Source organism: Diadema antillarum, unplaced genomic scaffold (genome assembly GCF_040938485.1).
Source record: "Diadema antillarum isolate AM-2024a unplaced genomic scaffold, OU_Dant_1.0 seq00000693_RagTag, whole genome shotgun sequence".
Taxonomy (NCBI): domain Eukaryota; kingdom Metazoa; phylum Echinodermata; class Echinoidea; order Diadematoida; family Diadematidae; genus Diadema; species Diadema antillarum.
Window position 1 is genome coordinate 1,241,357 of NW_027271598.1, and position 17,602 is coordinate 1,258,958.

At 38.0% G+C, this 17,602-nt stretch overlaps 1 protein-coding gene across 1 annotated transcript in view; it reads right to left on the reverse strand.

The window, feature by feature from the left end:
• Window positions 1–17,602, reverse strand: part of LOC139737472 (inverted formin-2-like) — an 81,732-nt gene that overhangs the window by 43,074 nt on the left and 21,056 nt on the right. The window contains exon 2 of the mRNA XM_071648147.1: window positions 10,224–10,326. The gene's annotated coding sequence lies outside the window, so the exon portion shown is untranslated. The remainder of the gene's footprint in view (window positions 1–10,223; window positions 10,327–17,602) is intronic.

Below are 17,602 nucleotides of genomic sequence, written 5' to 3' on the forward strand. Positions count from 1 at the left end.
CCTTTCGGGGAGGGGGGAGTTGAAGCCTCTGCTATGAAGAGATTCAAGACTGAAATTGCATGTTTGATTATGGCGGATTCAGGGGTGCCCAGGTCCGGGGGGGGGGGGGGGGGGTGACGGAGGGGAGGGGGATTGTCTAGATTTACTGCATCTTCTTGACAAATCTATGACGGATTTTCATCTAACTTGATCTTGATTTGTTAAAGTGAGTCTCCCCCCCCCCCTCACCGAAGAGGAGGGGTGTGAGGGAGGGGGGTTGAAGCCTCAGAGCCCCTAAACTTTGGATTTATCTCCACAAGGACCAGAGAGGAAACCACAAACACAAAACACTCATCTTTTATTGTCTACGTCCTCAGTCAGAGGATAAGTTTCTTAAATAATTTCCACATGAGTGGCTCTTGATCTTTCGAAGCTTTTAGCGTTAGCTCTGGCTCGCGCCATTTGCATGAGTCCTCGATAGAACTAGGGAGATTGTCATTGGATGCTATAACATTTCCGATTGACCACTTCCGGTGCTTGGCTGGTCTTCTGACTCTAGCTCCTTTTTTTTGGGGGGGGGGGGGGGGGTGATTAAGTGCACTCCGATAACCACAACGCATATTGACAATGGAGTCGATGCGTTTATGACCAAGCTATCTAGTTTTCTCTTTGTTTACATGAATAATTCGTACCACGGTCGCAGTAAGTATTCCTATATGTATCGTGTGGTATAAACGGGGGTGTATGGGAAACCCATGAGGCTGTATCATGTAACAGATTTGTCTGAACCAAGCATGATCGCAGGTATTTAACCAATCCTTATTGTTTTTGGTTTTTGTTTTTGTTTTTTGTCTCGCGGCCCTGCAAAAATGCCGTCATATCTCGCATTTTGTCAATGATGGCGAAGGTCGCTATTCACAGAGGAAAAAGATAACATAAGTTCTCACGGTGCATTTCAGGGCCAGGTGATTAGATGTATATTATAACTTGGAATCCTCACACATTTCGATACTTCCATAATAATTTTCTTTTCTAAAATTTTGTCACGTTACTTCATTGAATTATTTGGGATTATAGGTTTCATGTATTTCAGAATATTTCACTCTATAACTATGTGATGAAACAATACACATAGTGTATTGTTTTATGTGCGTGTGCTTGCGCTCAAAATAATTTTTCCTTAATTGTTGTTATTGTTGTTTTTGTCTTTAGAAATAAAAATATAGAAAATACATCACAGTACGAAGAAACGGGGAATTGTCCGGCCGTTGAGCCGTATTTGCAAAGTACGACTGTTCTTCCATATGGTCACACTCAATTGAAATTAATGATAAAACTCTGTGAACAGGCTGTAGTTTGATATTATTATTTTCTAAAAGTAGGTGATTCATATTGTGCATGAGCTACATATCTTTTTTTTCTTTCTTCTTCTTCTTCTTCTTTTTTTTATAGTTAGGATCTGCTAAACGCTGTTGTTTTGCTGCGTCACTTGCTGTTGTTGTTTTTTTTTTTATAGCGCAGAGCGTGCCCTTTTTGTAATGTAATGTTGGCAAAGGGAGTGACGTAGTACGTCGACTTTCAAAAGAATTTATCTGACAAGAGTTCACACGTTTGTGAGATAAACTGCTCTTGAAAGGTCATTTAATAAGATAATTAGACAATAGGGCAGGGTTGTCGGACATGGCAGAAATATACACATATATGTCCATTGAGCTAAACAAGGCAACCGTGATTCGCTGAATTCTTGTAAAGCATTTTGTTCCAGAAATAATATTTCATTTCCATATTTCGAATAATTTTGCTGATGTGGGTCTATAAGTCTCTATAGTAGTGAAGCATGAACACAACACAATTTCTATTGATGTTTGAAGGAGCTATAGGAATTATTGGTTACATTCATTGATATTGAACGTTTTGTAACAGTAATATCATTGGCCCATACGACAGTCTACTGACCTTCTATCGCAGTAAATACAATACGATACAATACAACTTTATGTTGAAATTGCTATGTCGGCATGTTATGTGACAACGGAAAATAATTTGACCCTATGTACGTGATGTATTAAATGTGAATACCAACAAATTACCTAGTAAACTAATCCGACATGCGAGGAACATCATTTTAAAAAAAGGAAAACACCACAACAACAATATCAAAATGATATTACACATATCCATGGACACAATATCGTGAAAATGTTGGTATGATGACTTAATTGCAAGAAAGTATTATCACTATCAATGGCTAACGCGCTCAGTGAAGACACCAGGATCTTGTTTCACGAAATAAGCAAACTCGCAATAACAATGTGATCGCTGTTACCCCATAGCAACAGCTCGAATTCCGACAGATAATGGCTAGTTACGTAGCTGTTGCATGATAGGTAGTCTCTGAGCTCTTAGTGTGGAAAACTTACAAGACGAGGCCAACATTGGCCAAGTTCCACAACTCGACGCGCAGATTACTGTATAAGGGGATATCTTTTTGGTTTAGATCGAGCAGGAAAAGGGGACAATATTAAAAAAGGCAGTTGGTATATTATCTGACTAAAATCCCCCACCCCTTCCGCGTTTCTGTAGGCTACATGACTCACTTGTTAAGGAAACATAATCAGGGTTGATAGGCGTGGTAGAGTAGAGGACGTAGAGATGACGTCATTATGGGTTAATTAGCAGACGGAGAGACAGACGGACATAGTGTATACACTCCATTAAACACACACATGTGAATACACGTCCCTGGCAAAAAATCATCCAAAATCAACTTCATAATGAACAAAAAACTTTGTTTCTAAATAGGACATTATAAAGTTGCTATTAGCACTTCTCACGGACGAACGGTCCAGTCCGGTTTGAACAATACACGCACGTGCGACGCAAGGCGAGCCTGTTCACCGCAAGCTGGCGAGGTTATCTTTCTTTCATCCGTAGCACAACATTCAAAATCTCTTGAACAAATACAGCTTAAAATCATGCCCATCTCTCCAACTCAATGTCATCGCAACCGAGATGTGAAACATGAATTGTCTTTCCCTCTCAAAACGAAGCGACATCTAAATATTAGCTCGTCCACTGTTTGGACTTTAAAGTGTGAGCTGCCGCTGCTCCCGATCTATACACGGGGTACAACATGACGTTATATCGACTACTCCGCAGGACACTCAGTGCTTTGCATGATCAAATAAAGTTTAACCAGACCAAAGGTGATCGAAGGATGGTCCTGTTCTCAGCCAGGTCCTGTTCTCAGCCAATATTAGTTTGCTGACAATAAGGCAGATAGAAAAAAAAAATGATAAAGAGAGAGAAAGAGAGAGGGAGGGAGAGGGAGAGAGAGAGAGATATGGCCAAAATGTCTCACGCATAGAATGTACAAAGATTTGTCGCCTTCAACATTTTATTAGGTGACAAAAAAGAATAAAAAAAGAAATATCAAATATTGACTCTATTGACGAAAATCGAACTATTGACAAACTAGTTATCTTTTCAGACATTGTCAGATGGAAATACATTATCACAGATATTTGAAAAAGTTAGATCGCTCTTGCTTAATTTCTTTTCTGTTCTCCTTTTTTCACATACAAACAATTCATAATAATTGTTTTTTACATAGAGAATTCTGAGGTAATAACATAATATGATCGTTGGATATCAATCGCTTATGTCTGATTTCTCTAATTTGTGTGACAACATATCAAAACTAGTCATCTATACATTATTTTATGCACACTCGGCAAAAAAAGGAAAAAAATATACACTTTTTCAAATTTGTATTTCTTACAGATGTTTGGCTAAAAGTTAATTATAAATAGAATGAATATCATATGACAGTGTATGATATGAAAGGTAATTTAACTGGCTATCAACCTGGTAGGTCATGAAAAGAAAAACTTTACGCATGAGTGAACACCTTTATATTTTAACACTAAAAAAAACCGAATTAAGTTGCAAAAGTAAACCTGTGATCTCTATAATATTCTTTGAAGCCCAAAAAATCAATAAAGGCGAAAAATAATGAAGGAAAATGAAGAATCTTCATTCAAATCCAAATTCAAAGTAATATTAAAAAATGGTAGGACTTTGAATTGATTTATCAAATTAGGAAAATTGTAAATGATAGTTGGTTCATTAATATGTCTCATGAATTCTTAAATTACTGAATTAAAGAATAGAATAAAGATATTCTGGTAATTTAATCATCTTTGTGCCCTTACTCCCTATCTTATTTGAGGTTTGAGTTGACAGAAAATTCTTATTTCCCCTTCTAGTTTCCCACTATGATTTTGTTTGAGATTATAAAGAGATAAACAGAACGAAAACTTATTTTGGCTGTTTCATTCATGTCTCTCATTGTGTTTAATTAGTCTTCTGTTATTATTGTTATCTTGAAGGGCATTTGCAAATGAAAGACAATATGTCAATTTGTGCAATTTTTACTTGGTGCCTTAAAGGAGGAAAATAGATATGTTCACTCACGAGTGAAGTTTCCATTCATATTGACCTACAAGGTTGACAGTAAATTTACTTTTAATATGGTATATGATACATTGATTTTCATCAAACTCTTCTATGAAAAATATGAGGTCGAAAAGTGTTGACTTCCTTTTTTTTTCTGAGTGTATGATACGAGTAGTCAACTGGAACATAGTGCTGACTTGCGCTTTGATCTATCCACACCATGACGTTTTACTATAACATACGGCGTATGGATTTGTAGCTCCAAGGTGCACGTATTTGAAGCTGAATATTGTGGCTGCATTAATGATGGCGCATGCTCTTCGTAGATTGATAGTGTCATCCCTGGAATAATCTCTCAGCGAGTGGAAGTGGTACTTTTGAGGGTTGATTCCAGTGACAGAGATAACTATTATGTAATAAGCCGGTTCACAGTGAGTATATTGTCTAAAATGACTCCCACACCACAGGCGTATATACCAAACACGAAAAGGTCTTGCGATGAAATTTTCATATTATACCTTAATAATCACCATAAAGAGAAAATACATAGATTTTTTTTCTTGTTAAACATATTGATGAATCACTTTCGCATGTTCGTTCCAACAAGTGTGAAACACATAACTGAACATTCAACATACATAAACGATAGAGTTTGCATGAGTACTATTTCCGTTTTGAAGTCAATGGCAAATTCACACAACAGTCTCAAATGACCTTTATTTTGCACATCCGTGAACTGGCTTATTGTCATGAGCGTACTCAAGACCGTGACATACTGAAGTGGTAGAAAGACAGGGATGACGGGTGATTGATTATGCAAGTACACATCTAACCCAGCTGACGAGAGTGGCTCCTTTACCAGTTTAATGGTCATTAATAACGTCTGCAGATAGAAACCATAACCAAACTTTATGCTAACTTTACATACTCACCCCATTCATCATGTGCATTCTCTTTGAACAACCTTTGACACATAAACACATGATAAACGAAATTGCGACCTACTGCCATCAATTTGATAATGCATCTCTCCATTGATCAATTTCGAGGCATATTCAAATTTTTTCCCTGCAACAATTTTCAGATTTCACACACACGAATACATCCACATAATACTATATGTAATTTCCATGTACTTCATAACTTGTGCAGTCTAATCAAAATTAAAATTACAATGATTACATTTGTGTAGCACTCTCACGAACTACTGCGTTGTTTCACGGCGCTTTACATCGCTACGTCTATATAGCGGAACTGTTATGATAGTATACATACACTCTATAACCCTTTAATTTCTCTTTAATTGTCTAAGAGAAAACGACGCCCATTTTCCCTTAAAGATTGTGAACTTTAAACGAAGTTGCATTGAGAAGTACATCCTCGGGTTAAAGCCGTTTGTGGCCATTTATAATGCGTTATAGAAGATTAACAACAAATCACTTTTAATACCTCCTCCTGTCAATACACAATCTTATGGTTCACGATCATTTCAGTCAGCATCGCCTCAACTCTGGAACAGTTTACCTGAATGCTTAAAACAAACAGACTCAGTAGACAAATTTAAATCCATGTTAAACACGTATTTGTTTATTGAGTAGTATTATGACTGTGTCTAATGTCTTATACCGTCTCTGAAACTGTACCTTCTTCTTCTTTCTCTCTTTTCTTTCCTCTTCTTCCCTTTCTATTTTCTTTTTCCCATAGCGCTTAGAGACATTTTATGTAATAACGCGCTATATAAATGTTGTGAAGTATTGTCATTAGTACGTTTGAGGTTACTGATCAATCAGCTGTATATGGCGTCTGACCAACGTGAAGTCCTCCAAGTTAAACAGAAGGTGATGAAGGAACATTGGTAGCGGAACAGCCAGCGGGCGTCTCGGAAGGGTGGCGCTGGTTCGAGGGACGATGTATTATGACACGCCACGCATGATTAACAGTGCACACTGTATCATGGTTATCAATTAAAGTTACAGTCGTACGTCTATACCTGGACATTGCTGTCGGCTATTAGCGTCATTGAATCAACCTTTGTAGAATATACCACATAAAAAAAAAAAATCACGTGCGTGCGTATGTTATCATTCTCCTATCGATAATAAGACTACGAATTTTGGAATTCGATCTCTGAGGCAGATCTGTAGACTTTTCATACGGTAGTGAGGTGTTGAAACATGATACCAACGTCAGTGTTTGATATTGTTTCCAACCTTTGCTCATGACTGATTTAATCTGAATACATCACCGCGTTTATTTTCTCTACCACCTGCGGAGGGGACTTAATCACCATACTAAAACACTGTCTAATGTGACATGTTTGATTACGCGAATTATCATTAATGTGACTGGGCCCTGTTAACGATGTATGGGGGGGGGGGGGGGGGGGGGGCAGGGAGGCATGAAGAGCAAAGTCCGTGAAATCTGAACCGTATACATTGCAGTGTACATCCAGCCATGTTTGAATTGAGCACATCACAGTTTGAAGGTTTCAGACGAATACGAAAAAAAGAAAACCCCACTTTTACTCAAGCATCAGCATTTCTTCACCAATTAACAGTAATCACACTTCCAACAATGAATTTTACTGCAATACACTTTCTCGCCCTTCTCTGTCACTCGTTTATATATATATATATATATATGTATATATACATACATATGTCGACACACTGCTGGTTTTCTCCCGTAAAGGACAGTGGTTGTCCAATTTGTATACGAGTAGATTTGCAAAACAGAACAAATCATCCATCTAGCCTGAATTGTCTGGATTTGGGAGGCATGTTCACGGAACATGACAAAACTCAATTCTCTCTGATAAGAGAGGAGTAGGAGTGGCCTATTAAAGATATCCAATCAACCAAACAAAACTAACAAAAATGGAACTGTAAGGACAAACATTTTGATAGATCCTCGGCATTACACCCTAGGCCAATAATGCGTGGGAGGGGTTGAATGTTCTGCAAATTACATGTACTAGTTCAATGTAAAAATGATATATCGTTTTGAAGTGGCGATGATCATTCATGCAAGAGCAATGTCAATGATTTGACCTGTAACTCCAACAATCTGGGTCTTCAAAAAAAAATAAAAAAACATAACAGAGAAAGCTCTGACAGATATATATATATATATATATATATATATATATATATATATATATATATACATATATATATACATATATTATATACACATGCTATATGTAATAAGTTTTGCTGTGTATATGTAACGTTGGGCAAAATACTTGATCGCTGTTCTATGAACCCCTGTTTGAGTAATTACTTTGAGGTTTTAGTTTCAGATGTTTTGACAGGCTTATAGCTTCCTTCTCTAAGGAAATCACCAGTGTCCCATAATGTACAATATCACCACCCATGTTTATATATATTGCCTCACTTCAAAGTTCACCCAGCGCTTACCGCGATTAAAAGCAATGCATGCCAACTGCCATTTCTACATTACAATCAACAGATCATGGACAACTTATAGTGTTTAAAATTCGCGTTATTAAAAACCACAATGTCACAGTGAAAAGTACTCCAAGTAATGTAGACATTACACAATCGCAAGTGGGTGATTATTCATGACACAAACTATGTGAGTATTCCGAATGGTAGATAGTCAACGAACATTAAGTGCTTTTTAAGAACAGGCAGAAATCGTGAACGTTTGTCTTTATTCACTGTATTCAGGTTTTAAAGGAGCTGTGACGTAACAGTCACACACTGACATCATCTTAAAGAAAAATGTGTAAGCATACTCACTGTTTCTTTCTTGGTTGCTTGTTCGCGTACAGAAAACAGCACTTGAGTATATCAAAAATGGATTTCCTGAGTATAAACCACACAGCAGTTCACACGGTCCTGACGCGGTTTGGTCTCGCTGTGATATCTTTGACTGATAGACTGGGGCATTTCAGTACACTGTGCCATGCATGAGATCGCCCACGTAGCCTTCATTCAGGCTGCGAGAGTACATTTTTTTTTTAGCGGGCTTTCCACCAATGTAATTGAAAACACACAGCACGGCTCTTGCCGTCCTCTTTTATTACGTTCTTCCTTGAGCCTTCCAAAAGGGAATTAATAAGTTTTTTTTTTCTCCTACTTATTCACAATGTAGGCCCATTTGTTCAGTTAACTCTATCATTACTGTCCTTGTTGTGAAGTGTAAAATTATACTAATGAAACAGAGTTTGCATACCAAAGACCTCCATCGGAAATGAAAACTAAGTATAAATCAAATATTTTTCTGTATTGTATTACCTCAAGGCTATCTCTCTAACTCTCTCGCGCAATTGATATCAATCTCGTCTCTAGAATAGTTTTCCATTAACTTTAGGGATTAACAATATACGTCAATCGTTACAATGCAACGATTTATAACGTGAGTGAGCATAGGCGAGAGCCTAAAATTGGAAAGGGGGGGGGGGGGTGGGTAGTGTTCATAACGCGCAAGTTTAAATAGAGCACGAGTATTATTGAAGATGAATAGGCAGTCAACGTGTTTGAAGAAAGATTTGAGGAAAGTTCTCGGTCGTCGAATAGGAAATCAGAAACAAAATCAACCGTTCGAGGCACTGTGGGGCGAGATTTAGGAGGGTTTCGCCCTCCTAACCCAAGAGACCTTTCTCTTTCTTGCCCGTCTCTCGCCAGCAGTGTTGCGCGGTGTATAGACCGCTCAAGAAAACAAATATGCTCGATCACCGGAAAGAAAGGCTTTTGTAGAGACAATTGTTCGTGAACGACCCTTCTCAGTACCGATATTTACACGGGAAAGGGACAAGGGATGAACACGTGCTATGAAGAGGTCTGTGTACCAGTTAACACGCTATCTATTAACCCAGTAAGAGCAGTTATCCTCTCAACATTGGCACAGAGCGTCGAATACATCATGCTCGGTGCTATGATGCTAAACGCTTGCAGTAAAAGAAGAAAAAAAAACCCTTAATACCACCATCACCACCACCACCAACAACAACAACAACGTCAACAGCAAAAATCACTACCACATGATAATAATAACAACAACAACAAGAACAACAACAACATGGAAAGATGGCTGACAGCTATTCCAACTTGGTTAAAACAAAGGAAATTTCTCACATTCCATACTCAATGTGCGTCGAAAAACTCCACAGGTAAAGAGAAAGACGTACGGACATCTGTAATTTGATGATAAAATATTGATTCATATTTGTCACAGTCTACTATGATTTAATCATATGGCAATTTATACTGAGAATAAAATCTTTGTTATCTTTATTATCTTTTCCTTTATTCAATTCAATCATAGTTTATTTCCAATCATAGTTTATTGTGGTGCAAAACCTCATTAGAATCTGTTCTCACAACTTAAAATGCTCTAAGTCATCTCGGACAGTATAGTTTTGAGGCATAACATAATTATTATCCAGTCAATATGCCAATGTTTATAATCATTGCCCAGTCAATATGCCAAGCGTTCTAAAAAAAGAGGAAGTCATAATTGATGCATTACTTCTTGACGACAATATCCTGTCGGCATGCATTTATGCTGCGGCTGTCAATGATGTCTTGCAAGACAAGCAGTTCCACTGATGGATATCATAATGATGTCGGGGAAAGAAAAAAAAAGAAGAAAATCCTTCTCGCAAGGATAATCTCGATCTAGAGTCATACAAAACACAAACATTGCGTTATTATGTTATCGGAGGAAAATTCTCAATAATCCTACGTGTATTCCAAATTCAACATCAATCTATCTCGTCAGTATACACTGGGAACGAAGGAGGCATGATTCACACGTACCTCAATGGAGAGAACCTACTCTGGTTACCGATGGGAAGTTCTGGGTCGTGCGAGCTGTGAAACACCGGCTGGGGGAAACGACAATAGCCGCACGTATTCACTCCTGAGGCACAAACATGAGATAAGATTATCATAGTAGCTATTAATAATACACCGGGAAGAGGGGTTAACCGAAGGACTGATTGTGTCACACTGGCTATCCCATCGCCGTCGATTGTTTAGCAATTCTATTTCATAAATTGATTTAATGCCTAATAAAAGAAAGAATTAGAAAAGGCATGCCAGAAAAGGACACAAGAAGAAGGTCATAGAGAAGGAGAGAAATGTGGAAAACGATACGATGGAAAGTTATTGGATAAAAGACTAAAACAAGAATTACGATACATGACTGTATGTGAACATGAATACGCATTAGTAAAGAGAGAAAAAGACAATTAGATAAGGGCTCCGGTCAATGAAATTATGGTATCTTTATAATCAATAGTAATTTTGTTATCAATGCTAAGCGTCAGTGATTTATCCGCTTTGATTGTCTATGGAATAGTGTTACCATGGTATCACCATTAATAGTGTTACCATAATTACCATTGATTGCTCAGAGATAGCAAAAATTGTTAATGGTACCATAGTTTTACGCAGCGGGGACCAACATAAAAGTCACCATAAATGATTATGCTTATGCAGTTTATATGCTTAAGGGCAATTCCGCAGTTAGGTGGACATGACATGGATAAAAGAAATGTGCCTCTTTATCTTACTCTTTAATTTAGGTACCAACTAATGCCATGGATGTTCACCAATCATTAAGGTCTTTCAAATTCAGTAGATTTTATTTTTCGTATTTTTTGATTTCGCGAGATCTAAAACCATCATTTAAAATGTACATGTGGGACTGGGGATGCTGAAATTCACTTAAATGCAAATTACCGTGGGTTCCTTTGAAATTTTTTCCTAAAAGTTTTGCTAATGGGTAAAAGATGAATACATTTAAATACTCCAGAAGTCATGTGACATTTTGTCAATTACAAAAGGGTGAAATGACCTGCGGAATTACTCCGGACAAATGTAACGTTACTAACCGTAACGTTACTAACCATGCTTTTGGGGGTCTAGCTAAAAAATAATTGGTCGAACTGCTAAAAAAATTTGTGTGAACATTTGTCATGATGCAATAATTAAAATTAATGCAACACTTTGTTTGAAGTGACTTGAATTTTTGCACACTTTTTGTTACAAGACATTGATTTTTTTGTCATGTCCTTTTTTCGTAACGTTACTAACCTGCCCTTTAAGTTGCCATAGCAATTCTAATATTTCATGGATTGTATTCATTCTTTTCTGTATCATAAACCTGGGAAGGATGAACGTGTTTTTGACATAATTTTGACTTGAAATGAATAAATGGTAATTTAGTAGTAAAAACAAATATCTGAATTTGTTCAAATGTAACGTTACTAACCGCGGAATTGCCCTTAAGGAGATCTCCTAATATTCACATTAAACGAACTGAGGGAAGCAAAATTTAGAATTAGCAATGACGGCGCGCTTTCAGCGGGAAGAACATACATTCTTAGCCTCATCATCTCCTCCTTCGTCACCTATAGCTCCCGTAACGACTCGCCAAAAATCTATTTCAGCAGGGAAGAAAATCAGGTCGCGGGTCAACATCACACTCCTTGGAGGTGCGACACATCTGTCGTATTTTTGTACTTGGAGGCGCCAAATTGCTCTCGCCTCTCGTCGTTGGAGAGTAGTCAGGATGGTGGTAAAACGGTGATTGGGGAGAATACTGTTGGAGTCAGTGTTTGTCATGAAACTTTCTTGTGCTATACACATATATATCTTCCTCCTTTTCTCCCCCCGCCCCCTCCCCCTTCCCCCGACCATTTTGTGCCTTCATACTCGCGTATGGAAGAATAATGGTAACACAGGGCTTTGCAAATAAAGTTACACTGCGACCGAAAACTAGCCCAAAAAATGAGAAAATGAGCTTAAGATAGCTGATAAATCATAATCTATTGGTCCTCTAGCGGTGTCGTTCAAGAGCCCCCTATGCGCTGCCCCTATACCCCTGGCATGCCTGGCCCTCGTATATCATTATGACATTACCTATTCAGCAAGCATATTATATCAAGTATATAAATCTTATATCAAGTTTGGCTTGATATCAGCTTTGACTTCGTTTTCAATTTTTTTTTTAAACCTAAATCATTCTCATTGACGAGAATACCGACTGACGGATAATGTTTGTGATCTCGTTCAGTGTTGTAAGGGTTTGTTAGTAGCATGCAGTTATAGCTCGAACCTTTCTTAGTCAATTTGAAGCTTTGACGTACTGTCACGTCTTCCTTCTTTCGTAACCACACTGACAACTATTGAAATGGGTGTTTCATTTTATAAAGGAGAGGAATGCAGATCCACATATAACCAGAGGTTCCAAGATGGAGATTCATATTTTTTTTTTCAATTGATATGTCGTTCAGAAAGGGAAAAAAAAATTGTATACTTTTTTTTCCACTAGCCTCATCCGAGTCGCTGATCAAGTAACCTCTAGATTTAATACTTCTCGGAAAACATAAAAAGACTTTGTTTTACTCTTTAAATGTCACAGGCGTTTTTGTAAATATTGCATGTCAAAGAGCAGTCTTCATAACACATTGATCAAATTATGGGGCCAATAATAATTTACTACTGATGACAATATACGGAACACCAAAGTCCACTTTTTTTTTTCACATCCCGATACGCACCTATAAGGACACTTCAATATTTCAGGTAAACATAATATTTATGATCTTCTACACTATGAATGAAAGTTCATGAACGTTGGTCACTTATCAGATATCCGGCTTAATTGTTAAACTTCTGATTCAGTCGTATCACAAAATTAATGTGACATTAAAAAAGCACACACATACATACATACATACATACACAAACGCGCGCACACACACACACACACACACACATACACACACACACACACAGAGTGCTGATTATGTAACAGGAATCTGATTCCGTCCGGAACATGAATTACCTGATAAATTTTTGATACGATTGAAATCGTAGAGGAAAATATAAATGTGACATATAAAATTCAAGATGAAAAAAAAAGTCATTAAAGTCGATTGCCGAACACAGTTTTTAAGTGATTTAGGAAACAGAAAAGAAAGTGCCAGAGACTTGCAGGAAAGGTTGAGTATCTTTATGCTGTTGTTTTTATCACTCATATGTTGTTGTTCATACACACCGACACATGTCCTGCACACACTGCCTGTCCTTATCTGCATTGTTATCAAGGCCTCTGATTTTTACGTTAAATTCATTTTTTTTTTTTTTGCACGGTTGTCAAGTCTTTCCCGTCAGGATACGCAGCCTCACGAGTCTCTTTGAAATCAGTGATAATGGCATGCTGCTTCAGATGATATGAAGGAAATTGATATGCTCTTGTATGACTGAAAGATTTGTTTTCAAAGATGCGGAAGTAACTTTGATCTGGCAAGCTACATGCAGTGGTATCACCATTGTTGTCTTCACATGTTTACTTCTAGCTGACGAAGTGTGGTATCGGTGGTGCGGAAAACCAATTAAGACATAAAAATAATTATTTCAAGTGGCATGAGACGAGTTTACTTTTCAGAAAAAGTGGTAAGTCCCCTTGTCAACATATGTTGATACGTAATATGTAAGTAACCATACAGATTCTTGTTTTTTGGTAAGATGGTTTTTGAGGAAGTCTTTTTGTGAAGTGGCGCCGAGAGCGAATATTTGACGCAAAACTAACTAAACTCATTTGATGTCTACAGCCCGTGTTAATACAGTTTCCTTCGTGCTTTCTGCGTGTTTATGCTAACCTGCGTTATCTTTAGCGTCGGAAATCCGAAATTAATTGTTAAACAGGTTGATAAGATTCGCGTCGAGTAGAGAAGAGGATAGTCCTCGCACCGTTCTCGCTTATCAATCACACAAGGCAGGTGGCTTTGTAAAAAGAAACACTGAAATCTTCTGGGCAGTCAGCTAAAACAAATATTGGCGTGTGTAGTTTTGGTTTCATGTGCTTCTGAATATTTGTTCAAGGGCTTTTTGTATGACAGCGATCTCACCATTTACGCAGCTTGTGTTGTCGAATTCATAATATCAACACAAACCTGAAAAATTCGTCACAATTTGTCCAGCATACAAAATAACCTGTTACAATTATGATGATGATGATAATAATAATAGTAATAGCAATAATAATAATAAATCACAAGATACTATATAGAAGATTTACGAATGACTTCACCAATAACACTGTGTATTTTAGGAATCCGCAACAACACGAATTTAAAGACCAGCCATTGAAATCGAGCCAGCACCCCCGGTGCACTCTCCTCCATTTCCTGTGGTCCACATTCCATCAGCTCCGCTGCCACTTTGCCGGCATAAAATTATATGATTATATGACAGCAGCGTTTCCATTCCCACCGGGTGACCAAATACACATCTGGGGTATAATGAATCGTTCTGCATAACGTGTTTTGCTGAAGGGCACGTGCGCCTTGGCAACATTCGAGCCTTTGACCTTCTTATTGAAAGTGCAGAGCGCAATCCGCCAGACCACGGCTTCTTTCAATGACGTATATAAACGACACATTGTGCTTCGCAGTTGAAACATCATCTTGCTTGTCATGCTGATGACAGAAAATTTGGATTTGATTGAGCGAGAATGCATGCAGCCGCGCTTGGTCGCCTAACCGATTCTATGACGTCACAAGTTGCACCGCATCCCCGTCACCACTTTCCTTGAGGGTTTTCGTGAAGCTGAATGACCATTCGGGGAAAGTGTCGACACAAAGATGTTGACAACATTCTTGGTAAAAATATGTCGGAACAACAACACTGTAAGCAAAAGCTTAGATGGGGTTACTTTAAGTTATTGAAGGAGAAACTTGTAAAGAGGGGGCAAGTGAATTTGTGGAAGAAAGGTGAAGAGAGAGGATAAAAATGAAAATTGACAAAAACTGGACGAGAGGGAAAGAAATTATAAAAAAAAGATGAGGTGGCGTACATTGACGACCATGATGATGAAGGTCGGTACAGATGGTGATGTTGGTAATGATGATGATGATGATGATGATGATGGTGTTGGTAGTGGTTGCGGTGATGGAAGTGGTGATGGAGATGATAATGATTCAATTGATGTTGGCACTGAGGGAGAGGCTTAAGATGATGAGATGGGGGAGGAGGGAGCAGAAAATAGAACAGAAGGGGAGAACGGGAAAGAGGAAGAAGATGATGAATTGTCCAGGTGTCAAGTTGTGAAACTACCATCAGGGAGCGTTGTGTTGACCCACTTTAAGTTGCCCCCAATAAAAAACAAACAAACAAATAAACAAACAAACAAAAAATAGCTCAGTTTTTCACCCGTTACTCCTGCGCCCTCATCAATGTCCACTTTCCCCCTCTCCTAAACCCTCTTTTATGAGAAGGAGTATTGTAGACACTGTGAATAGTTTTCCTACTTATCGTCCTCGAATATTGTAAGCCTTCGATCCCCAATAGTACCAAGTGAGATTGAGTTCGCTCTCATATGTACCAATGTGCCGTACAGCACGTACGCCGTCTTATTTGGTCTTCTGAACGAAGTAGACAAGAGATTTCTATAATGTTATAAGAAAACGATGAATAAAGGGACGATTCGGCATTCGAATGTACTTAAAATCCTTTAATACCTGGGAAAGAGATCATAGCAGGCAACTACTTTTATGAAATTTTGAGAGAAATATTAAATAGGAAGAGTCAAAAGACTGTCAACAACCTCGTAACACTGTCTAGAAATTACATTTATTTGTGATTTAAAAAAATAACAATCATTTACAATAATCCATGTGTTCAGTAGCATTCAGTATATAAATTTAGTGGGATTAACATATTTTTAAGAGCCTATTATAGTACGTAAGGTGATATTCTCATGATAGAAATAAAAGCTCGTCAGTAATTAGAAAAAAAAAACTTGCACGCGACATCCTGAGCTTATTTCTTAAAACTCTTCTCTTTACGATAAACTGTACTTAATCACTCAAGTTCGCCAACTCGGTAGAGCAAAATGGTACAAAAGATTTGCGAGCAATTGGTGAATAGATGATAGAGGATATGATTCTTGCATGAGTGTAGAACAAGTTGAACACAAAGAATGAAAATATGAAACGAATGCTGTATTATCTTTCATTGAAGCATGTGCTCCTCAATGGCAGCGAAGTAGCAAATAATGACCAACAAAACAACCAATATAGGATTATTCGAGAAATAGACGACTTTCGTTCGTCCAAAATTACGTTGATTTTGCTGTATCTGCTGAGGTGTGCTTTGACAAGTTTCAAAAGCGATTTAACTGTCTCGCCGATTAATTAAACACCGAGTGTCGAAATTGGCAGTTGCATGATAGGTAGACCCTAGGTAATCAAACTCAGCCCAAAGTGGAGAAGCAAGCCGTCAAAGCTTACGATACAGTGACAAAGTCACGCTGTGGTATAATGGTCAATAAAGATACACGTTGGTGGTTCTCGAGCGTTGAAGCATATTACATAACTTCAACGAAAGCATCATGACAATTGTATTAGTTTTCTTAGTCTACCTAGGTTTATCTCCTCGATTTAAAGAACACGTGTATACACGTAAAGGCTCGAATTCACAAAGGTGGTACAATCTTTGTCAAAGACCGTAGTTTTGTATGGGGCGCCAAGTGTCGCATGGCCTATTTCGTTACGAAATCAGTCATTTCGCCGATGACCATTTCATTAACGAAATGATCTTTTCGTCGACGAAATGACTGATTTCGTAGCGAAATAGGCCATGCGACACTTGGCGCCCCATACGTTTGTCCATGGTTTAAACCATGGACAAAGATTGTACCACCTTCGTGAATTCGGGCCAAAGGGTTCTCACCTGAACAATACACTAAATCAAACGCCTTGGTATCGGTGAGAGAAACAGCTCATACCATATTTATGAACATAATAAGGTACGCGCCATTTTCTCTTCTCTAAAAAGAACACCAAAACCAGCATTAGACAAGAGACTCGGGGTCTCTCGTTCACCCGAGTATCGCAAGTTCACCTTCCACATAATGTTCCACTTGCAGAACATAAGAAACTTGGAGGGCGTGGGGGCACCAGGGGGACATGATTCTCGTTTGTGTATCCCAGCACACTGGCAATAAGTTTGTAGAAGATTTGACAATGCGTTTAAAAAGCAGATCAAAATGTTTAAACTGGCTTCCAATTCGGTCCTGTCCCATGAAGCCACCCCAGATCTGCCATTAATAAACTTGAAAGTACTAGGTGTTTCAAAAAACATTTCCCACTTTTGATCATTAATAATTCTGAAACTGTTCATCC